General features: G+C 35.4%; 1 pseudogene; it reads right to left on the minus strand.

The window, feature by feature from the left end:
* Positions 1-5,535: 5,535 nt before the first annotated feature.
* LOC106060745 (dynein axonemal heavy chain 6-like) overlaps positions 5,536-20,484 on the minus strand; it is an 83,888-nt pseudogene continuing 68,939 nt past the window's right edge.

Here is a 20,484-nt window from a genome sequence, read left to right on the forward strand (position 1 = left end):
GAACAAAAAGGTCTTTCAGAAGTACTGGATACACTATCTGGACAAGAATAGGAACATAAAAAAGGCAAAATATGAAAATACTTTTTAAAAAGCGTTTCTATGGTATGGGGAAGAACTCCACATTCGCAACTATAAATTTCAATATTGTAAAAGGAAATTTTCCCTTTCAGACCTTGCGATCTATGGGGCTGATGATGTTAAGGTCATCTGTTTCTATGGCCAACACTTAACGAGCAGGGTGTCATGAGGCCAGCACAATGACCAACCGCCTTTACTTTCCCAAATTAAGTCAGGTCACCATTATATTTGGGTGGACCGAAATTCAAAATCCCAGTCTTCACCAAGATTCGGACCCAGGACCCAAGGTTTGGAAGCCAAGCGCTTAGCCAATCAGCCACCACGCCCCAGTACAAATTTGTTAATTTTGTTGTTATTGATTCATGTATTTTCTTCGCCAAGGAATAATTGTGCAAAAGTTTCACTCAACTTGATCCAAGAATGAGAATGGGTGAAATGACATGTTCAAACTTTTTACAGACAAGATTTGGTATACGCTTTGTAAAAAACAGGTCTATAGTGTAAGTGATGTGTTTTTTTTTTTTAAAGTTTCTGACACTTCTTTTGAAATGAAGATCATTCATTCCAGGCCAAACCTCATGCGTGACGTCGGGGGGATGACGTCATTGACGACGAGCATCTAAGTGCATATCACTCGAACAGGCGGCCACCAGGGGCGTAGCTAGGAATTTTCCATCGTTGGGGGGCCCAGGGCTTGACCTCTTTTGAGGCCTCTGTATTTTGCGTAATATTTTTTTTATGTAAAAAACACACTAATTTGGGTGCTTTCTCAAATGGGGGGGGGGGGGGCCCGTGGGGATTTTCAAATACTCCCCCCCCCCCCCCCCACATTTTTTTGTACAAAGCTTATATCAACTCTGTCTGTTTGGTCAAAAAGTTTTGTAGTTTTTTTGTTCAAAAAGTATTTTTTTTATGTGTTCTTGTTCAATTTTTAAGATGGGAATTTCAAGTCACTGTCCACTGAAGGAAAACCTAGATCAAAGTCAGCGCTATTGTGTCTCTAGTGCAGTGTTTCCCAAACACTTCGCACGTTCTGAGTATTTAGCGAAACTTTTCGCTTATTTGTTTTTCACTTGGTGGCCTTAATATGGATTGTGTATGTGTGTGTTTATATTGTTACGATCTTCTCTATCAGGCCTTCTGCAAACACTCCCAACAACACAACACATCTAAAAAAAACTTGACTACAAGAGCTTCAATAAACAAAGTGGCGGTTTAGTGACAAATTACATCAACAACAGCCAATGAACACAATTGGCTACACTAACTGAAATGCTTTTCTTCACAACAGAAATGCCTAACTAATCCCTACAAGTCTCTCTAGCTCGTACAGCTACATCTTCGAGGACTCTCAAGGTACTGCACAGTTTTTCTCTTGCTGTCCTGGACTCAACTGTCCTTTCTTTACACCAATGTTTCTCAAACTGTGTGCCGTGGCACATTAGTGTGCCGCCGAAGATTTGCAGGTGTGCTGCGGGAGTTTTTAGAACGCCACACGTGCAGCGTTACACAGGTCTGCCTACTATTAAATTTTGATTTTACGTTGCGATGACATCTCCACTTGCAATGACCAGTAGTAGTAGTGGATCTTTCCATTACGACGGAAAGGGGTGTTAGCTATTCAGGTTATGAAATTGTCCACTATACATATATTATTATAATGAATAAAATGTTGGCCGCCTTAGCAGACGCACAGCAGTTCTCGAATTGGTAACGATAAAAATAAGCGATGTGTTTCAAGTAAATTGGTTAGGTGTATTCTAATAATAACAAATTAATAATAAGCCTTATTCATTGTTATCCATGGAGAAATACGTTAGCAAGAATGAAACTGTGAAAGCGTTAAATGAAAAGCAAGGAACCAAACGAAGGTACAAAGAAGATTACACCAGATATGGTTTCATATCTTCTGAACCATTGCCATTCTGTCTGATCTGCAATGCAACTCTGTCGAATGAGACGCTTGTTTCAAGCAAATTGAAGAGACACTTGGAAACTAAATATCCAGCTGTAAAAGCGCAACCGAAGAAATAATTTTGAAAACATCAGGGCTCAATAAAATAAACAAGCTAAGACACTTACGAACTACCTAAAGCTGCCAGAAAAGGGATTGATTTCAAGTTGGATTTTCTATTCATGACGAGATCTGGTGGTTAATGTGACGTTTCTCTCTGATTTATTTGACAAATTAAATTCAAGGACCATCGGAAACCATCATCACTGCATCCTCAAACTGAATCATTTGGTGAAAAATTGTCTTTGTGGCAAAGTAAGATCTCGAAAGGAGTCTTCGACTGCTTTCCTACTTACAATGAATGTGCTTCAACTAAAGAAATCACCCCCGAAATTCTGGACACTTGCAATCAGCATTGTGGCATTAATTTTCAACAATTGGAAGTAATGAATATGGATGGGTCAGTTATCCATTTGGAAACAATGAAGCTACAAATTTGACAACTGAAGAAGCAGAGAAGCTCATTGATTTAAAGCAACGATGCCGTTCTTAAGTCAAGTTTTGCCGAGAAAAGCCTGGATGTGTTTTAGATTTCAATCAACAAGTTATATCCTGCAATCAGTTTAAAAGCAATCAAAATAATTCTTCCATTTGCATCTTCATGGTTTTGTGAGTTTGGATTTTGAGCACTGACTGAAATCAAGTCTAAGAAAAGAGAGAGACTTCTTACAATAGACGATGAAATGTGAGTTTGTTTGTCGACTCTGGAGCCTCGATTAGATCACATTTGCTCTCAAAAACAGGCACACCCTTAACATTAAATATATTACTTAAAAACAGGTAATATATTTTTTTTCTTTTTATTATAAAACAACTGTTGCTCTTCGTGGTGTGCCGCGAAACTTTTGTAGTTCTTTTTACTGTGCCGCCAGACAAAAAAGTTTGAGAAACACTGTTTTAATAACACACTCTTACATAACACGCACAACAATAGGAGGTTTCTTACCAAGGGAAATAACTCTACATACAAACACATACACATCAACACAATGTCAACATCTCTAATTTTTTCTTTCTCTTTGTGTTTCTCTTCCTCTCTCTCGTCGTTTGGTATGCTTTGATTCTAAAATCGATTTTTTTCCCAAAACTATCATTTTTGAGTGTTTCCCTTGCCCTTAAGTGGCCAAGTAGACCCAGTTGCGAACTGCATATTTTGCCACAAAAAAGCAGGTTCTCTGGGGTCTAAGTTCTTTTTTTTTTCGTCGATTGCGCCTGTCTTATCTGATGAATTACAGACGTTACTTCAAAAGAAAATATAATTGCGGCCTTTGAGTATCCAGTTATCTAGTTAATTAGTGATTTAGTATTTTCCAAGTCATTGCTTTTCCTGGCTGATTCAGACAACCCATTCCATGCTCTAGTAACACTATTGAAAAAGGAGCACTAGTACACATTTGTCCTAGCATATGGAACAAGTAATGTGTTTTACCCATCTGTCTTTCTGAGTATTTTATTATGTTTTGTTTTCAGACAAGATAATTTTTATCGACCCAATTAAATGAAAATTGTTTGTCTAGAACTGACCACCTCAAGTAACTACTGTAACAATAACAATATAGATGCAAATACGAACAAGATTCACACACGGAACACATACATACTTACAACCAGCGCTCTATAAGTTAGACTTCTATGTACTTCTCGATTACGACAGATGACCTTTCGTGTCCCTTTTTTTTTAGTTTTACATTTTTATCATCACTGACATAGACTTTGCAGTGGAATAACACAATGGTTATAACCTTATATAGAACACTAAGGCTTTTTACATACGAATGACAAAACAGTTCATAACGATACGGTACACACACACACACGCTGACCTATTGTATGACTGTGCAGCTGGATGAGTCAACCTTGCCTGGTATTGGTAATGTAGCATTAATTTTTATTTTGGTCGCATGGACATATGCTCATTTTATTAGGATCAAGCTTCACTCCCCCCCCCCCCCCCCCCTATATTATTTTCTAGCTCTGCCAAGCGCATTAAATTAGATCCATTGATTTCTATTTCCAATAGACTTTTAGGCTAAAATGTCTGTAAAAGCTAAGAAACTTTTAAAAGGTAGATTTAATTGAAAAAAAATATTTTGGGTAAGGATGATTTTGGTAACAGGAATTTCTATTGGCACAGATAAAGGCAAACAATTGAAGACAAGACCTCACTGAATGTAGCAGGCCTATATATAGCTGGATAGTCCATAAATTAATCAAATTAAATTAACCATTTAAAAAATGTTCCACTTAATAAACAAACATGCTCAAGCCAACATATGTGAAACACAAACATATATATGCAATAAATAATATATCACATTTATTATTGTGCATAGTGTGAGCTATGAAACTACGGATGGCTGCCTGGTCGTGGGATATGGTCTAGTGATATGTGGTCTCAAAAATCCCGGGTTCAAACCTTTCCTGGCATCCGTGGGAGTTTTGTTAATCCTCAATATAAAAATTAGGAAAGGTAAGATTTTTAACTGGAACCATGATACACCTTCTTTTATGCAAAGACCGGAGGCCAAGCCGGGACACTCCATATTTCTATTATATTTATAGTATACCAGCCTTTAAATACAATAAGTTATAAGTCATGGATGCATCAATTCAAACTCTATACAGTATCCTGTTCACCAAGGCTAACGAGCCCCATCTGCCTGAAGCTTACTAGTTTGTGCAGTCTATAATAATATTATCAGAGTCAACTTCTGTGTCATCTCCTTCAAGTTGAATATAAATAGATATAAATATTTATTTATTATACTTTAAATGACCAGAGTACAATAAATATTTATATTTTAAATGACCAGTACTCATTGCGCTATACATTTAGTATCACACCCATAATTTTTGCACAGTTGATTTTCTACAGTTGAGGGCATGGTATGATACCCCACTAAGAACCAAACCAACTTCCACCGGACTCAAATATATGAGCCACACATGAATTAGACTGGTTGTCAAAGGCTATTTGAGATGTATGCCATTAGGAAGCAGATATAGGTAGTGGATTGCTTATATCCATTACCACTTCCAACAATTACAACTTTGCGGACCTTGAGAATAATTTATTGCTTAACTATGCAATGTGATTCTGACTGAATGAGAGTGGATTTGAATGCCTGAATCATATAATTTCAACTGTATAGATACATAGTCTCATATTATTTTCTTTCATGTGTCAGAGTAGCTCAATGTATACAAATTGTATTTTATTATGACTAAATAGAAATTTTTATAAAGAATTTTTTACTTCATTTTTATAGTGGTAAAAAATATAATTATCTTAAAGTAGTTCAAGACTTTATTTTTGTGATATGAACACAAGATGTTCTAGATAGTGATCAGAGAAGAAAGTTGCTCACTAACATATCTAACATTGTGTGAGCCTACAAACAAACAAACAGGAGAACAAACACAAAGTAATAACTAGAGAACCATTTGTAATGGACATTGTTTTTATTGTTAAATGCTTTACAACTTATCTGTAAGCAAAATTAATCAGAAATTTGACATAAGAGTGCTTCACTTTTGGCTATCCAGTAATCTTGTGTGTTGCTTGAAGGAAGGTGGACAGTTACAACAAAGTTAGTAGAATGTCCTGCCAAAGAAACAAGGAAAGCAAAGTCAAAACAGTGGAGTACAAATATTTGGATGGCTGCCTGGTCGTTCGGATTTATCGATGGTCGAGGGTTCAAATCCTGCCCGCTCCCATCCCCCGTCATCTTGCGGGAGGTTTGGACTAGGAAGTAAACTATCTTCAACTCTGAAGGAACATCCGAAACATGTAAAACATTTTAAACAAAACATTTTTTTTTTATTTATAGATCATACTATACACCTAGGGTGCAGCAGCTAAAAAAAACTTTTATTTTTTAATTTTCTCTAAAAATGTGAATATAATAGACCAGGGCAGAGGCTCCTAACATCATTGCATAAAGAATATTACTGCCTATTATTATAAAACTACATCTATAGGGTTATTAACTTGTATGAAATCAAAGCCTGAAGCTATGGTCTTGGTTAGAAGATCTTGTCATCCACAAAGAAGCCCCTCACCTGGCAGCTGCTAGTTCCAAAGGAATGACAAAAAAAAAAAAGGATATATAATATTATAAAGACCCTATCCAGGATTTCTGCCAACACAACATAACCAACTTAAAGAACTTCACAACTCAGGCTCCAAATAATGTAACACTTTAATGTCTAATAAATACACAGCCAATACTGAACAATAACTGTACTGCAGTCTAAGCCTCTGTACATCTGTACCAAACTCTACAGGCCTTTCCACCTCATCCTGGATTGAACTGTTTCCTATTGCCTTCACAATGAATCGTGAGACCCTCAATCATGAATCATCTAGATTGACACCTTTGTTCTTTATATAGGGTTCTCAAAGACCTTCTAGAAAGTGATTGATGATCATAAGACTATCATCATGAATTACATATATAGTATTCAGAATACAGATCATTCCTGAAGTGTCATCCCTCATCACAGTAGACCACTCACTGAGTTCTGGCCTGTGCTATCAGTGTCAGCTGATTGCACACACAATTACCCCTACATGAATCAATAATAACAATATTCTAAAACACAAAAACACCCCTAGATGTCAGCCAATCTGTTTTGTATGCTGCAATCTTACACAAATAAAACACTTTTTAAATCTACTTAATATTAAAAACCAATCTATTGAATGGTCAAAGGTAATCTTAGAAATGTCAATGTGAACACATTTCGTCATTAACCCTAATAAATTATTGCCTATTTTAGCCTTCTATTATTATATATAAATATAACTTTATGCTTATTATTTAAAATCAGAAAAAAAAAGTGTAAAATAAAATTAATTATGATGAAATAAGAACATAAAAAAATAGACATTAAATGCAAGCAATTAAAAAAAATGCTCAAAGCAGGCACTGAAGCCTGATCATAATTTTAAATTCAGTAATTTCTACTACTAAATGGTTGATTTTTTTTTAAAGTTTCTTATTTTTTGTTTTAGCATTTTGTTAACATCATTTCTCAAAATAGTGCATCTCTTGTTTCAGTCAACATATAGGAAAGAATAGGAAACATGTCTAGCTTTCTATAAAGTACAGTAGGTCCAACCCATACTACATCAAAGAAAGCTTCTACTCAAACTTAAACAAACAAAGAAACCAGATAAGCCTACTATACCAGTATTGAAATACATAATTTGATTGGACAACCTGAAGTCATTTTCTGGGCAAACATGTCATCGGCCATTGTATAGAAGTAATGGCATATTGCTATTAGAAATACGCTCAGCTCATAATCATAACATAGGAGGCACGGTGGATGACTGGGGTCCAGGGTTCGAAACCTGGTGAAGACAGATTTTAATTTTCTCTAATGGGTACCTGACATTTGTTGGGGAAAAGTAAAGGCGGTTGGTTGTTGTGCTGGCCACATGACACCCATAGGCCACAGAAACAGATGACCTTTACATTATCTGCCCTATAGACCACAAGGTCTGAAAGATGAACTTTACCTTACTTTATAATCATAACATATACACTTTTTCAGTTCCCTTGAATGTATCCCAAACAGTGGCATCAAATAGATCTATACCTAACTATTGTCAGGCAATCACAAAAACTATGTACTGAGCTGAGATCTGGACATATATTAAAACTAAGCTGTAAAGAAAATGGACAGCTTCAGGAAACCAATCATGTTAAACCAATGGATGTACTAAAGCTAAAAAAAACAACAGAAAGCAAACAGGAACTTATCAAAAACCTCAAATACAATCTTTACACTGGAAAACCACTAGAAAGATCACATGCACTCTATATACTGTGACTAGCACAGCCAAAATGCAAACACCATTATTGATTTGATGAAACCAATGAATAAATCTGAGAGTTCCTGAAACACCAACAACACAGCTAGAAGCCTTATAGTAATACTATGACATCTTATATCTCTCTCTGATGCAGGTCTATTCAACACACAGAGACTGAAGACTAAAATATGTCTGCATTAGAGATTTGCTATGGACTGATGCTTGCACCCTGAATGCCTCAAATGAAGCAGATCTTATACCTGTACACATTTTGGCTTCACAAACACTGTAGGCATGGAACCAGAAATACTATGACCATAAACTAGCTGATGTCAGGTCATTGATTGATAGGTTGAGCAGTATGCACTTTGGATTGTCATCAACCTAGTCCCGAGTTCAAAGCCTGCCAGCTGGCCGTCATGCAGGAGGAATGAGCTAAGGGGTAACAATCTCCATTTCTAAAGGAACACCCACAATGTATTAAAACAAAGAGTCAACATGCAATAATGTGTCCAGTTGGGGAGCACTGTAACAATATATGCTAATACAGATGATTAAACAAACTTGTGTTACACATGCTAGTGCAGCATTTGGTAGACTTCAAGAACAAGGAGGACCAAGGCGAGGACTCAGCATCAACAAAGCTGAAAGTCCACAGTTCTTCCCTCACTTTTATAAGCCATGGTCTCTATAGTCTTGACACATTCAATAGCTGAACTCTTTTTTGATCTGTGCCTCCTAAGAAAAATTTCACATGTAATAGTAAGATCCTATACATCTCAAATAAACAGTGTCCATACTTTAAAAAAAAAAGTCCAAAACTCTGCTGGGCTGGGTATGTAGTAGGCATGACTTTAGTCCATTTCCTAAATGAATTTTTGAATGAATAGCTGTGCAAATGAGGATGTTCTCAACACAGAAATGATTGAGAAATTCAGGAATCCTCTTCTTATTCACAGAAAGACTAATTGTACTAGCTACAGAAACTATTGAACACAAAAATCTATCTTGATATTTAACCAATCTTGTTATGAACAGAAAAAAATGTTGTATATTGTTATGACATGATTAGGATTTAGTTATTTGTTTCGGGAATAAGGGGAAAGTTTTACTTAGTGACAAGTGACGTGACAGATCTTTAAAAAACAAGAACGCTCCAAGTGACGCTAAAAAGAAGACGCTTCGTGTAGAGCAGTAACATAGATATACGGATTTACGGACATAGCTGACATCGGACAATTCCCTTCTTGATTATTAAACATATTTGTAGAACAACATCAGCGTCGACTACATATTTTGATTGTTTCGGCCTTTCGCCGGTGTTACTGAAGTAGTTTGAGTTCAGTGTTACTTCCAGGCAGACGTAGATCTACACTAGTTATATTTCAAAGAATCAACACCGTGCGGAAGCCTTAACAATATCTATATACAGAGTAAATCAGTGAGAGATATACAAAGAAGAAACAAGTGAGAGCTAGATCTTAAAGTAAACAAGTTAGGTCTTGGAGAAAATAAACCTGTGAGAGCTGTAGCAAGACTTAACCAGACATGCCCATGAAAGCTATGGTAGGAGTTAACAAAAGATAGAAAGTGTTTTGTGAGAACATTGATCCCAGCTGTAAAGAAATTTGTTAACTTGTTACCTGTAGTGGAAAGTGTGCCAGCTCTTGCAGCTGTTTTGTAGAGTGGCGCTGGATAGAGAGATAAATCTGGTTCATAGTCTAGGCGAGGATCCATGTGCATTACAGGCAAACTGGATATCATTTAGAAACAAAGAATTAAATGACTCAATTTGTATAGAAATAATGAAAGCAGTAATTTCTTTTTTTCTGATTTGTTCCCCTCAATATGACTATCAAAACAGAAAGTTGTTTCTTTTTTTTTATATTACTGTCAATTGATGGAGGTCATAAATAGTCCTACATGTTTCAAACTGCTTAGTTCTTTTTACACTTTTATAAGGTTAGCTTGAGGCCAGTTTCTTATGAAGAAAAGCACAGATCTGAACAACATTTTTTAGAACTATTCTACTTGGGTCTGTGTCGCTGGTTCAGATTTTCATCTTTCAGGGAATGCATTTCTAAATTACATTGTCCTATGTAGTTGAGTTAATTTTATTTTTTTTTCTTCAGGCTGAATTTTTTGTAGTGTGTATAAGAGTCATGTTCACATAAATTGTGACGAGACTAGGACACTCTTGGTTTCATTTCTGTCATCACTTTCTCTAAGTCTAACAATATTTGTTTGCATTATTTTGGATCATCCATTTTGTCAGTCATTTTTTTTATAGTTGAAACATGTTTTCAAACTTGCTTTTTGAACTTCAACGAGCACTGAGAGATGACTACAGTTCAGTCAGTAAAGACAGACAAATTCTATTCAGTCAGTATAAGACAGATGGCTTCTATTCAGTCAGTAGAAGACAGATGGCTTCTATTCAGTCAGTAGAAGACAGATGGCTTCTATTCAGTCAGTAGAAGACAGATGGCTTCTATTCAGTCAGTAGAAGACAGATGACTTCTATTCAGTCAGTAAAAGTTAGATGGCTTTATTCAGTCAGTAGAAAACAGATGACTTCTATTCAGTGAATAGAAGACAGATGACTTCTATTCAGTCAGTAGAAGTTAGATGGCTTCTATTCAGTCAGTAGAAGTAAGATGACTTCTATTCAGTTAATAGAAGACAGATGGCTTCTATTCAGTGAGTAGAAGTTAGATGGCTTCTATTCAGTCAGTAGAAGTAAGATGACTTCAGTCAGTAGAAAACAGATGACTTTTATTCAGTCAGTAGAAGACAGATGGCTTCTATTCAGTCAGTAGAAGTTAGATGGCTTCTATTCAGTCAGTAGAAGTAAGTTGACTTCTATTCAGTCAGTAGAAGACAGATGGCTTCTATTCAGTCAGTAGAAGTTAGATGGCTTCTATTCAGTCAGTAGAAGACAGATGGCTTCTACTCAGTCAATAGAAGACAGACAGCTTCTATTCAGTCAGTAAAAGTCAGATGGCTCCTATTCATTCAGTAGAAGTTAGATGGCTTGTATTCAGTCAGTAGAAGACAGATGACTTCTATTCAGTCAGTAGAAGACAGATGGCTTCTATTCAGACAGTAGAAAGGAGGAAGGAGTTACAGTTAAATATTGAATACAATGAAAAAGTAGATATTAACTAAAATACATTTTGTTTGTTATATCCATTACAAGACACACACTGCAATACATGTCAAGTGTGTGGCTTTACAGGCTATTAGTTTGCCCCATGTTGTACTATCTAAGAGTATTTAAGTATTGGTTCATTTTGCTAGATGATATGTAGCTGAATGAAAGTTGTATACAATATTAATAAGATCGTGTTGCAAACATTAATGCCAATGTGGCCTTTTTTATGAGCTCTTACTTTGCCTGCATCTGGCCTTTCAATTGGTCACCAACAGTCATGTGATCCCAGTCCCAGGCAAAACCATCCATATAGAGTCCATGTACAAGCACTCCATCATCAGGAACATCCAACTGAAAATAGATAGGATTGAAATATAAGTTTACTAGATATGCTGTTTTTTTTTTTTAATTAAACATGTTTGGGAAACATTTAAGTAAAGTAAAAGTTTCCCCCTTTCCGACCATGTTTTCTACATGGGCAGACGATGTTAAGGTCATCTGTTTCTAAGCCAACGGTTAACGAGCAGGGTGTTATGTGGCCAGCACAACAACCAATGGCCTTTACTTTCCCCAGAGTTGGGTGTACCCAGGGGCGCCCTAAAAATCCTGAAATTCAAGATCCCAGCCTTCACTGAAATTCAAACTCTGGCCCTCAGGTTCGGATGCCAAGCCCTTAACCATTTGACCACCACACCCCCTGGGAAGCATTTAGGTTCCTCATTATGTTATGATAAAATTAAAATCTGACAGAGGACGAGGAGGAGAAAACAACAAAAGTTTAATTAAATTTCTCTAATTTTTTTTTTAATTAATGGGAAATAATTTCATTGAATCAAGTGAAATTCTTTTTATACTTCCTAAATTTCCATATCAAGTCTGATCATTTGTTAGTGTTTTTAATTTTGAAGTTCTATATTTTGATTTCGTAAACTGATTTAACCATTGTTTTAAAAATAAATATTGATTTATTAGAGAAATAATTTGATTTTAACTTAGAGTTTACATTTTGATCCATAGGTATTGTTTCGCCTTTTTTAACTGTACGCACTGCTCCATAACTAGTGCTTCTTCTCTAGAATATGGCAGGAGAATGAACTTGAATGAGAGATGATCAATAGGCTGGTTGTACTTTCTAGCAAAATTTTGAAGAGTTCCAGTCAAGAAACCTGTAAATAAATAGAAGATATAGTCTTCAATAAGTTTTGATTTTTTTTTTTTACTGTTTAAAAAAAAAATGCTTGCCAACTAAGTACAAGTGGAATCTTTTACACATTTTTTCTTCCACTTCCCATTCTTAAACCAAATTGAAAATGAGCACAGTTATTGATTGTTGATGACAACGCATGAATCAATCACAAAATTAAGCAAATAGTTAAAATGTTTGTTTTACATGTTTCGGATGTTCCTTCAGAGTTGAAGATAGTTTACTTCCTAGTCCAAACCTCCCGCAGGACGATGGGGGATGGGAGCGGGCAGGATTTGAACCCTCGACCATCGATAAATCCGAACGACAGTCCAGCGCGCAAACCGCACGACCAGGCAGTTAATTACCAGACAGCAGGCTTATTGTGAACAAGACAGCAGTAGGTCTGTTACAAAGGCAGAAGGATACATAATTTGAGATCTAAAGGAAATCTACAGAGGACAGACGTAGACTACTGAAAGAGAACCTAAACGGATCACAGCAATGTCTACAACAATTATGTCTGCATTGGGTGTGGCAAAATATGTAGGTCACAGCTAGGACAGCCTAGCCGAGTGAAATGCTGCACTCCCCCTTGAGACTCAAATACATGCCTTCTCATTATTAGTCCTAAATGTACTAAGCAAAGTGAGATAAGCCTTGTGTAGAGAATAAGGTGACACATTTTTTTTAAGACTGTAAAACCTATTTTTTTATCAGTACTTGAACAGCTCAGTGACTAGTACATTAGCCTTCCTTCCTAGATACTTGAGACCTCCATTTGAAATACAGAATCAAGCAACTTTCTTAGTTTAAAAAAAAAAAATTGGTTTTGAAAGGGCAGCACCAAAACTTTCTCCCAGATTCAACCCCTTCCCCAACAGAAACTTATTGGACCATAGTGCACTGAGCAAGCTATTAGCATTAAAGTGGCAATAAACAAAAACAACTAATTAAAGTATTTCCAATTGCACAAGTTTATTATTATTAGTCTAGCTCTGTTAAAAATTAATTAGATTATTGATTCAAAATAAGTAATGCTATTAGTTTTTTAAAAGTACTTTTTATATTTTACTTGTTCCTGACATGGTTTTGACACTTTAGTTTTAACAGCAATCACCTGCAGTTGCCTTAAATCAATGTGATCATAAATGGGAAGATCAAAACTCATCCTTTAATATAGGGCAATAAAGTCATACCCAATCATATTATGTTACAACTTAAAAATAATACTCCAAAAAGACAGTAATTTATTTTCAAACACATTTTCATGACATTTATAGGACACATAAAACTTTGTGAAAAGATATTGTAAGTATCTGACATTTAGATCTACAACTTCCCAACAAAATTACAAACCTTGTGGAAAGAAGAAGCCAGACAACCAAAAAGACTTAGGAGGTCCATTATTGATCCAATTGTCAATAAAACAACACCTCATTATCAGGTCTTTAACCCAAGATGCTAAAGACTTTAACGAAGGATAAGCGTTTCTGGACCATAATTCTGGTACCTGAAAATGAGTATCAAAATGTGTATCAAATATACTAAAGTGCTTCTAAACATATCGTTAAAACTATTTGATTATTATTGTTACATAAAACACATTAGTGATTTGAAAAACTCTGGATTAGTTTAAACCATTAGTAAGCACAGTGGATTTAAGATATTCCATAATTTATTTTCATTGAAGTTCTAATAATTTATTTTCATTGAAGTTCTATTTTCTTTTTTGTTATAATATGTGTGATGTGTGGCTGAGTAACAAGAATTCCGTGGCAACCCATCGAGAGGAGGGGAGGGGGGGCTGAGTTTTATTCCAAACTTGACCAGACTTGTGTTTGCTGAGTGCCTGAAGGCAACCCATTGTCTCCCCCTGATCCACAAAAGGAATTGGACTATAATTCAAGAAGCTTGCTATAAAGCAAGAAACGTGTGCTTTACAAACAGAAAGAAATAACCCTAACCAAATTAAAAATCTAGTGAAATTGAGTAAGTCATATAATTTACACAACAATGATTTTGTTAGAAAAAACATAATGAATGGAAATTTGATCCATACATGTGTCAGGCTGTATTTTAAAGCCTTGCCTTATCTGTCCTGGCCCCCTGACACAGTTAATCAATTATGTCAAACAAGAAACACCACTACAACAATTCATATATTGACTTGATGAATGTTTAATGTTATGATACATTGAATGAAGAGTGAGGACTAGAAACTCAAAATACCTAAATAAATGAAAAGCTACCAGTATCTTGGAATTCCCATATTGACATAATAAAGAAATCAAACAAAAAAGACTATAGTTTATCATAAATGTTTGCAAATCAGACAGTAATATCACAACAAAATTCTATTTCACCTTAAACCACTATGCAAAATTGCATCTTAATTTGGGGGATCCTTCAACATGTGATAGATAAAGAATCTAAAAGATGTCATATAGAGCTATGAGGCATATCACAAATGGATACTTACATTAAACTAAATTAGCAACTTAGGATATCACTAAACATTTAGAGGAATTCCAAGACAAAACACTAGAAAACAAAGTAGTAGTAATACCTAAAACACTAAATTATAGCTTGCAAGTACAATAACATTACCTAATATAATAAATACTCAGAGACACAAGGCTAAAGACACATTTCTTATTCCATATGCTAGAACAAATTAATATAAATAATCTTAATTTCCAAGAACAATTTGAGAATGAAAAGGAAGGAAGGAAAAGAATTTTAAGCTCTGTTTCACATGAGGTATTTGAAGCTGCAAATACCTCGGAGCTATTGTCTCAGATGAGGGAAAAAAACCCAAACTATTGGCCCGAATAGCACAGCCCACAGCAGCCCTTTCAAAACTTAAAATAATATGGAAAGATAAGGGCTTAGCCCTCGGCACCAAAATCAGACTGATGCGCTCTCTGGTCATGGCCACATTTTTATATGCTTGCGAGTCGTGGATGTTGAATGCAGAGCTTGAGAGGAGGATCCTAGCAATGGAATTGAGATGCTACAGAAGGATCCTAGGCATCACATTCAAAGACCGCATCACAAACCAAGAAATCAGAGACAGGGTTACTGTAGCGATTGGAGCCCATGACGACCTGCTAACTATTGTAAAAAGACGAAAGCTTAAAACCTTTGGCCACATTACAAGATCTACGGGGCTCACAAAGACCTTCCTTCAGGGAACAGTGCCAGGGAAAAGAAGAAGAGGCAGACAGAAAAAGCGATGGGAGGACAACATTAAAGAATGGACGGGCCTGCCATTGAGAGAGGTTCTAAACAAGGCAAAAAAAAGGGAGGAATGGAGAAAGACGGTCGACAAATCTTGCCTGGTGCCCCAACGGTCCAACAGAATAAGGGATAGGTTAAGGTAAAAGGTAAAGATTTCACATGAGCCAGTGGGTAACAGGATGAATTCAGGTTGGAATTATTATCTTCTTTTTGAACTAAATTTGTATAAGAGAAGCTGACTTTAAGTTGAAGCTTCCAATGAAATGTGTGAAGTTTTTCTGGAAAAATAAGACTAAAATTTAACAGATAGATCTACGTTCATTCTAAATGTAAACAATATATTACTTACATGGTTATTTAAAAAAGCATTGTATACATTCTCCAATTCCTCACTCATCACTACGAAACCTTTGATGGCTTTTTTCAGTTGTTCTAATGATGTCTAAAGGAGTAAAAATAAATTTTAAAAAACTTAACCAAATTATCTCTTAAAATGAAGCTCTGACTTACTATCATTTCACCATTATCACGAGAATTCCAAGTTATTGCTGGGTATTTTCTATTCTGGTATCCATTGAATAACAGTTTTTTTTTCTGTTGTTGTTGAGCTTTGTAAGTGCTGTTCTGATGTTTTTAATACAAGAGGAATCAGAGTTTTGCAAGCTTTGGAGGGTTGTTTTCGCATCAGTTAGAAAGACAATCTGACTGTGTGGGGAACTTGGATGATTTGCTAGCATGGCAGCAGCTAGTGCTTCCCTTTCTGCTCTGTGACTGTCAGAGAGCTCTCCAGTTGCAATGGATTTTTCTAGTTTTCATCCATCTGGTCATTCCATGAGTATTCCAGCTCCTCCATTTGTGGTGGCTTTATGGTGAGCCGTCCGTGTAAACTCTGATCCACTGATTGCTAGGATAATTGGTTTGTAGAAAACAGTTCACTATTTCCTGTTGGTCTGTAGTCAGATTTTCTTTTTATGTTTTCAATATGGTCCCTTATAGTAGGAAGAGGGCTTTCGTCCCAGGGTGGAGATTCATTATAGTGTATCGAGGATTCCAGAGTAATTTTTTCAAGTTGTTGAATGCATTGAAAGCCTAGAAAATTGAATGGAGCTACCAACTTGCTTTTACAAGAAATGGACAGTTAAGAATTTTTGATTTCACTACATGAGATATTGAGGGCACGGTGGCTGAGTGGTTAAGTGCTTGGCTTTGTGATTTTAGGACGCCCCTGAGTCCACCAAATTCTAATTTTAATTTAATTCTAATTTTAATTCTAATCCAAATTCTGACTTTTGTTGGGGAAAGAAAAGGCGGTAGGTCATTGTGCTGGCCACATGATACCCTGCACGTTAACCTTGGCCAGCAAAATAGATGACCTTGACATCATCTGCCATAAAGATTGCAAACTCTGAAAGGGGAACTTATTCTGTGTCAATATCATATCATAAGCAATCTTCTTGTAATTCGCCTCGTGAACTATTCGTTAAATAAATCTAGACTTCAGATTTCGTTTACATTAAACCTTTTATAATATCAGTAAGGTCTTTGTATACAATAATATAAAACATACTCATTAATTATTCTATATTTAAATCTTATTAACATGTACCTTGATTATTATAAGCAGTTTATTGAATCTTTCAGTTTCTTGCATCAACACTATGGTTAAAGAGTTTATGCGACCTTTGGCGTCAGGCTAGTGAATAAAGAAATAATATTATGCAATCAATTTGTCAATTACTACTAAGCGTATCTAATATTATTGAAAAAAAAACAACATGGTTTTTGATATTTTAAAAAATATTGTATGCACTATTATGTTGTTTTTCTTTAAATAAGAAGCTTTTAATAATGTAGTAGTTTTCACATTCAGCCAGATGTAAGACTGACTTATAACAATTTTGTTTCACTCAAATGTCATAAGATGTAAATAATAAAACAATGACTTAAAATTTTTCAATGTTTAATACAGTCATATCCAAAGAGCTAAATTGTATACAGTTAAGTCATTTGGCTTTTACATGGCTGTATCATTAGAGTCATAGTATTTATGTTTTTTAAAGCAGTTAAAATAACTGAAAACAAGCTGGGAAATCATAATCTTATTGTTAATCTATATACTTTGTTTGTGTATTTAAAGTCATGGATATTTTTTTTCCTGCTTTTTCAAGAACACTATTTTTGTAAACTATCACAAAGCTTATAGATATATATTAAAAAATTAATCTTGCTTAATACAAAATAATGGCCATGCTACAGGTTTCTTTTTTTTTTTACAGGTTTTTCTACGATTTGCTTAACAGAGCTATGATTCTACTGGTTAGCTTGTCTATTAAAACTTGTACATTTTAACAATTGTCCTTATATATGTTTTACTTATTTCGGATGTTCCTTCAGAGTTGAAGATAATTACTTCCTAGTCCAAACCTCCCGCTGGATGACGGGGGATGGGAGCGGGCAGGGTTTGAACCCGGGACCATTGATAAGTTCGAACGACAGTCCAGCGTGCAAACCGCACGACCAGGCAGCCATATAGGGCAGATAACACATGCAACACATATTTCTACAAATGTAAATAAGGTCTTAGTTTCTTTTTTCTTTTTTTTTTTTTTTGAGTAATGATGCTTCTTTTTTTTTGTCTAGTCATTGTCAATATTCCAGTATACCAGAGACTCATATCCACAAGTTGTACAGAAGTGCTACATCAAAACAATCTCACTCGTACAACAGCAATCTAGAAACTAAGCAAAGTTCAGAACTATGACAATAAATGTTAGACTTGGAACTTATATTAAGAACAAAGAGAGCAATCGATTATGTTAGGTTTATTGCATGCTAAGAGAGCAATCTACTGTTAGGTATTATTGCATGCTAAGAGAGCAATCTACTGTTAGGTATTATTGCATGCTAAGAGAGCAATCTACTGTTAGGTATTATTGCATGCTAAGAGAGCAATCTACTGTTAGGTATTATTGCATGCTAAGAGAGCAATCTACTGTTAGGTATTATTGCATGCTAAGAGAGCAATCTACTGTCAGGTATTATTGCATGCCAAGAGAGCAATCTATTATGTTAGGTATTATTGCATGCCAAGAGAGCAATCTATTATGTTAGGTATTATTGCATGCCAAGAGAGCAATCTATTATGTTAGGTATTATTGCATGCCAAGAGAGCAATCTATTATGTTAGGTATTATTGCATGCCAAGAGAGCAATCTATTATGTTAGGTATTATTGCATGCCAAGAGAGCAATCTACTGTTAGGTATTATTGCATGCTAAGAGAGCAATCTATTATGTTAGGTAATGCATGATAAAAACTAAGAACTACTACTATATAAAGCTAGACACTAAAGCATCACAAGAACTAAAAGACTATCATGTAATACTAGGAACTATGGATCACTAACAATATTAGAAACAGAAAGGCCTACTAATAATTAAAAGGATGGCCCAATAAATGGGAATATGGAAATCCATTGCTGGTGGCCCATACTTCAATAGGGGTGATGGACTGTAAGTAAAGTAAGTACTAAGAATTAAAAGGATGGCCCAGGATAAAGGAATATGTAAATCCATTGTTGGTGGCCCATACTTCAATAGGGGTGATGGACTGTAAGTAAAGTAAGTACTAAGAATTAAAAGAATGGCCCAATAAATGGGAATATGGAAATCCATTGCTGGTGGCCCATACTTCAATAGGGGTGTGGACTGTAAGTAAAGTAAGTACTAAGAATTAAAAGGATGGCCCAGGATAAAGGAATATGGAAATCCATTGTTGGTGGCCCATACTTCAATAGGGGTGATGGACTGTAAGTAAAGTAAGTACTAAGAATTAAAAGGATGGCCCAGGATAAAGGAATATGGAAATCCATTGCTGGTGGCCCATACTTCAATAGGGGTGATGGACTCTAAGTAAAGTAAGTACTAAGATTTAAAAACTACCATTTTTACTTGGAACTAATAATATTGGTACGTACTGTAAACATATTGGGATTCGCTCTTTCAATATCCAGTTTGTCAATCAATCGATCCAGGACAGCCTCAGCAAGTTCATAAGTAATATCATCATTAGACATCCCACCATCAGCTGCTACGATTCTCGGTTGAACATCAAGTATTGTAGCTAGATAAAAATGTGTTTTACTCCTTTAGTTCTGCATGAACAAAAATTTTTGTCTTAAATTCCAAAAATCTCACCCTTTTTTTGTTGATTTATTTGAATAAGAAGAATCAATTGATTTATTAGTGCTGCTAACAAAACAGTAGGCTCAAGGTAATAGGTGAACAAAACAGATATATAAAGCAAGAGTTTCGAACTGGTTTGAACGTTCTTCTTGAACATTATCAAATGTGGTTCTCCTGAGATCAACAAAAAGCAAGTTCTAAACGACCCACAATCTGTATCTTTTTAGGGAGAAAAGTGGCAAAGGAGTCTGTCCATAGAGCATAAGACTCACTGATGGCTATAATGTAAGCCATAATAAAGCAGTGTAAAAAAAGATTATATGCCAATTTATTATATGACAATGAATCATATTCTTAACTAAAGTATTTCAAAACAAAACCAGTGTATTGTACATAGCAGTCAATTGCGACTGTTTTTGTTTCTATACAACCATTACCAAAACAAACACAGACTTACCAAGTAAAGCATTGGTTTCATTCAACTGAAAAGCTATGTTTGCATTCTCATGGAGCCCAAAGATTTCTGGCTCATCTATAAGTGGTAGAGATTCTATGTAAGCCTTGACAGTAGCCAATGTCTTGACAAGAGGTGGATAGTAAATACCTTAGATTAAAAATAGATTAAATTAAAAAAATTACCTTCCATGGCCCATTGTATTTAATACAAAACAACATAACTTTTTTTCTCAAAGACATTATTTCTTATGAGGCTGATGACTTTTGGTAAGCAATTACTTTGCTATTAATTACTAATGAATACTACATTTTAAACAAAAGAACAATTCCCTCTCCCCCATACCTGAA

Source organism: Biomphalaria glabrata, chromosome 5 (assembly GCF_947242115.1).
Source record: "Biomphalaria glabrata chromosome 5, xgBioGlab47.1, whole genome shotgun sequence".
Lineage (NCBI taxonomy): Eukaryota > Metazoa > Mollusca > Gastropoda > Planorbidae > Biomphalaria > Biomphalaria glabrata.